Raw genomic sequence first — 6,077 nt, 5'->3', positions numbered from 1 at the left:
ATAAAAGATGTAAAAAAAAATTTTCAACTATCAATTCTATCGGCATCAGTCGGTAACGCTGTGCACGAAAATACGAACCCTCTAGAGCCTCGTCTAGTGGCTGCAAGGGTTCGTATTTTCGTGTACAACGTTATCGGCTGATTCCTATGGAATTGATTGTTGAAATATTTTTTTTTACATCTTTTATTATTAAGATTTGTACTTAAACGTAGTTTTCTTTCGGCTCTTGCATTTCTCAAAGTTTGAGACCGATATTTTATGTATAAAAAAAGTTGGAAAATTCAAAAAATGTCGAGGTTCAGAAAAAAAATAAAATAATTTTCAGTGAAGTTCCTACAAAAATACAATACCTAAACGTACTTTATTGCACTCTAATACATTTTCCAAAGTTTCAGCTCGATATTTTATTTACAAAAAAAGTTCTTAGGTTCAAAAAAACATTCAGTGAATTGAAAAAGTGAGGTCGGTACTATAGGTATTTAGCTGTGTCACATGCCCTTAAGAGAAATTTATTGAACTACACGTAAAGCTCTGGAAGCATATTTTCCCAGTAGCAAATGTGTGCTACATCGAATGGGTCAACTCGAGTCTAACCTAGAAATAAATCTAACCTAGCCTAACCTAACGTAACCTAACCTCACGAAACACAATTAAACTGATCTTAAACGTAAGCGTAACCCTTTGCATCGTTCCTTCGAAGAAAAAAGGACAGGTTATAGCGGGCAGAAAATAGACTGAAGTAGGTCTATAAATCAATTTAATTACGACAAAAAGCAAGATAAAATGTAAACACGAAAGATAGTATAAATATATCCCTTAAGTTTAAGAAAAGCAGAGAGAAACAAATTTTGAATAAAAATCTTATTCATTTGCATGTTTAAGTTACAGTTCTACATTTTAATTGATACAAACATTGTCAGGTTAATTGAAATGGAATCAATTCTACTTGTAGTTCTAAGTTTCTTCAAATGAGTAATGTGCGTCTAAATTTTTAAACACGTGTAGTACAATGAAATGAATTTAATTGTGTTACAACGGGAACACTTAAGTTAAGTTGTAACAGTTTTTATCTGGAAATTGAACTATTCCATTTTTGGTTGATACTGTATCCTGTACATTGTATTACTTAAAACACCAATTATTTGATAGAAAATAAATTTATTTGTTTTCAATTATAGTTTTTTTTAATTGAAAGAATTTAAAAATAAAATGTATTAAATTTAATTTAAGGTATTAAAAATTGAAAAATAATTGATTTTACAAGATGATTCTGAATTCGTTCAAAATTAAAGAATGAATAGATATTAGTTTATAAAACTATTTTCAATTATGACTTCAAATATTATTGCAGTCTAAAAAAATGTTATTTTTAACGCATTCAATTTGAAATTTTTTAATTAAATAAGATAATTTCATTAATTATTAGCAATATTTGACTGTTCATTTAAAAGAATCCATTACAAACAACTGTTAAAAACTATACAAATTTGAACAGATTGGTTCGAAATAGAATGCCTTGAATTGCTAAATTTGTAATGAGCTCAATTTTAAGTTTGAACGCTATAATTTTAATTTAAAAAGGATTAAAAATTAATTTAAAACTTGAAATTATTTCAAATAATTTGAAACACGGTGTCGATTTTTGCAGATTGAAAAAAATTAAGCTTTTTGAGAATTGTAAAATATTTAACAAGAATGACAAAAATTGTTGTGATTGCTAAGAAAATTGAAAATTATTTTTTATTTTAAAAATTAATTTTAAGTCAATATTTAAAAAGATTTTCAAACTAAAAAGATAGAAAAAAAAATCAGGACGATTTTAAGGCAATTTTTTTATTTTGCAGTTTTTTTAATTTTAAGAAAAAAATCTAATTAACAAAATATATCAATTTTCAAAGTTCAGTTTGCAGATAAAAACCATTAATTTTTAATCAATCCTAGAATAGTTACATTTACATATAAAAAAAAATTTAACAGAAAAAATAAATTTTTAACAAAGTTGTTAAATGGTCAACCAACAAGATGAATTTTCGACCAAGGAAATTTATGATCTACAAAAAAAGACAAATTTTAAACAAAATACATGAATTTTCAACGAAATTATTTAATTTTAAAGTTAAAAGGATTAATTATCTACAAAAAGTGGAATTTTTTAAGAAAAAATATGAGTTTTCAGTCAAAGAGTTAAACTTTCAACGAAATAGTTCAATTTTTAACCATAATTATAAAACCTTCTTCAAAAAAACGTATTTTTTTTACAAAGTAGTTCAACTCTTAGTGAAATAATCGACTTATAAACCCAAGAAGATGTACAGTTGCCATTTCAACCAAACAATTGCATTTTTTACCAAAAATGATCAATTTTCAACCAAAAAGATTAAATTTCTACCAATTTAAAGGCAAATAATTGAATTTTCAGCTATAATTATGAATCCTTAATGAGAAAAAATTAATTTTTTTATTAAGTAGTTCAACTTTAAGTGAATAATCGAATGTTCCAGCCAAAAATTACGATTTTAATTTTTAACATACAGTTACATTTACAGCAAAACGACTTTGCAAACAAAAAATATTTACAGTTGATAATTCAACCGAAAATTGTAATTTTTAATCAAAAAGTATAAATTTTCCATAAAACAATTTAATTTCTACAAGGAAAGATAAAAAAAATTAAAATGTTAACAAAGTAGTTGAACTTTTGATAGAAAAGAGGACTTTTTTTATAAAATAGTTACATTTTCAACTGAATAATTAATTTTTCAATCAAATAATTGAGTTTTTATCCAAACGAGATGAATTCCAAAATCTCCAATTTCTTTAATTTCCTTCAAATGCGGATCAAGATATAAATAAGACTATTATAATGTAACATAATTATAATATTACCATTACTAATATATGTGTATATTTTTATATCTAATAGTATGAATATTTATATAATTTATATTTTATACTTGAAATAACGTAACCTCAAAATATACGCATATAAAGAGCCGCGCGAAGAATTGAAATCATGAGAATCGCCAGCATCGAAAACTGGAAATATTAAAATCTCAAACTCTTCATTTTATTTCAAAGCAGATAGAGATATAAATAGAATCGCCCAAGTGTTCCGACCGGCAGTCGTGCGCCTCCGAGTTTTTAAATTCAGAAGAGGACAAAGAGGTTATGCGCGCAACCCAGTCATTTACATCGTCTCCTACTATATTCACACGGACATAGACCTGTAATAGAATTGGACCATCGACATATAGAAATGGACCGGCAATGCTGTGGGGAGAACGGTAATGGGCTCTAGAGAGAGAAAAAATATATGAGAGTAGACCTATCTCTTTCTAGATAAAGCTGATTAGTCGAGAATATTTTCGTTGTGTGAAGTTTGGCGCAGCACAGGACCGTGCTTTGTGTCGCGGGTGCCCCAATAATGTAACGTTTATCGCACTTTTCAGAATTGATCAATTTATAATTTATTTAATTATAATTTATTGTAAATAGATATAAAAAATGGTGGTAGCTTGTGCAGTTTGTGGGCGTTGTCAAGGCCTTTATATGGAGATATGTTTTCATACGTAAGTAAAGTTATTGAATATAGTAAAATAAAAAATGTTACAACAAAAACAAACCCTCAAAATATGAAGTTTTGTACCTATACAATACAAATGGTTATTTTTTATGTCATAGAAATATTTTTCAAATTTTTGACAGTTTTTACATTATTTTTAAACTCACAAAACGATTATTATTGTAGCATTTTCAATCCAAATTCAAAAAGAATTCAAGGTTACCAAGTTTTTAAAATAATCTATTTGAAACAGGTTACTTTACATGAATAATCTTTAAAATTCAATTTATTATAACTAAAAATTTCTAATGTATTATTTATCTTTTTTTTAAATTAACCGTAGAGAATATTTAGGCAATACCCGGAGCCACCAATTCACTTGACATAGTCCTGAAATAGATAAAGGTAGTTCTACCAAAGATATTTTATCTAGATGCGGCAAGGCTCTAGTTAAGCAACATGTCACGAGAGCGGCGCTATCGACGATTTTATGGCTTCGTTTTTTTCCGGTACTTTTCGGCTAAATTCGGCATGCCGCTACATTTAAACGGATTATTTTGACCACATGCCACGAGACGGCGCAATAAACTCTGCTTTGTTTGAGCGGGAATTTGAAAATTTTTAATTATTATGGATTATTGATTTATTCTCCAGGACTGAAAGTCACTTTTCTTTATTTGAACATATTCTTAGTATATGTAATTTATTTGTATTACTTAAAAAATTAGAAGATTGTGTTATAGAAATTAAGAATAAACAAGTCACTGAAAAGATGATAAATATAATTAGGCATAAAATCTAGATCTAGAAAGAATGGGATAAATTTACCATTGTATGACAAATTTTACTGTTGGTTATACATAAATCAATTTTAATAATAATATTTAAAAAATAATAAGATGGAAGTAATTGAAGTAATTTATTGAAAATGCTGACCTTGAAATTCCATATTTTATTTTTATGATAAATACTTGTTTTTTAAAAAGATCCTTTTATGCTCAAAAAAGGTACACTCTATTTTCATATTTCTATTTAAAATATAGAAAACTAAAACCTATACCTAAATATCATATTCAGCTAATTAATTAATTATTTAATCGTTTGAGCTGAGCGAAAAAATGTGTAGGTTGACATTCAAAAAAAGTAAACAAAAATCTAAAATCGGTTAATATATCTTCTGTTCCCTTTTTTGATTTAAAAATTTAAAGTTTTGAAAATTCGAAAAAATTTCCCTATTTCTTCAAAAATTATGGGGAATTTTTTCTATGTGCAGTTTTTGTATAGGACTCAATAAAAAAAAACATTTTTTTTGCCATTTTCAAAAAATTCTAAATTAAGCAAAAAAAATTTGTTTATTTATAAGTTTTTATTATTATTCACTAGAAAAAAACTAAACATAGAAAAAGTTCGCCATAATTTTCGAAGCAATAGGGAAACTTTTTGGAATTTTCAAATAAAAAAGGGAACAGAAGATATTAACCGATTTCAAAATTATTTTTTTTTTTTACTTTTTTCGGACGTCTACCCACAACTTTTTTTTCGCTCAGCTCAAACGATTTGGCCAATTTGATCATTCTCACTCCGCTCTATTATATATACACATATCGAATTTCACATTGAAAAAATGTATTATAAATGTAATCCTGACTGTACTTCCTAATTGTAGTCAAAGTTTTATAAAAGAAAAAAAGTAAACTTTAAAATATTAATTCTCAGCATCGAGACATCTTCTATAACCGGGAATTTTTTTCATAGGTTTCATTAATAGGAAAATAGGAAATTTAAAAAAATTTAAATGTCTGATGCGAAACAGAAGCAGAAAAAATATGTGACTATAATAAATAAAAGGACTAATAATAAAAAATAATTCAAAATGAGATGCCGAATATACAGATTGCGTTACAAAATTTTGAGAATACAAAGTGACCCAATTTAAAAATCTCCGCAATTATAATTTAACGAATTATATAAATTCTGAATTATACAATTAGCGATACAAAATAAACAATTTACTATTTGGGGCCACCCATATACCACATGGTATATTTTTGTTAATATTAAATTTCCGGAATTTAATCATTGGACAATTATATGGTTCCGTACATTTTAATTTAGGATATTATTGGGAACGTGAACATTCCGGACAATTTAAATAATTCTTTTAATGCAAAAAATATACACTTTATTTTCACATTTCTATTTAAAGAAAAGAAAACTAAACAATACTTTAGTATAATATCAAAAAATGTTTTATTTTACTATTTTATTGGTAAAAAGTATAACACTTAGAATTTTTACGTGAAAATTCGGGACAATTTCAAGAATTCTTTTCATGTGCAAAAAAAAACACTCTATTTTCATATTTCTATTTAAAAAATAGAAAACTAAAAAATATCATATTCAGCTAATTAATTATTTATTTAATTAGTATTATTATTGACAAAATTGAAAGTCAATGAAATATTTCAGCAAAATTAATTTTTGCAAGTAGGTATGTATTATTAGTTCATTTTTA

The sequence above is a fragment of the Belonocnema kinseyi genome, chromosome 1, assembly GCF_010883055.1.
Source record: "Belonocnema kinseyi isolate 2016_QV_RU_SX_M_011 chromosome 1, B_treatae_v1, whole genome shotgun sequence".
In the NCBI taxonomy this organism is placed as follows: Eukaryota; Metazoa; Arthropoda; class Insecta; order Hymenoptera; family Cynipidae; genus Belonocnema; species Belonocnema kinseyi.
The sequence above is the reverse complement of the archived record's forward strand: the minus strand, read 5'-3'. Positions refer to the sequence as shown.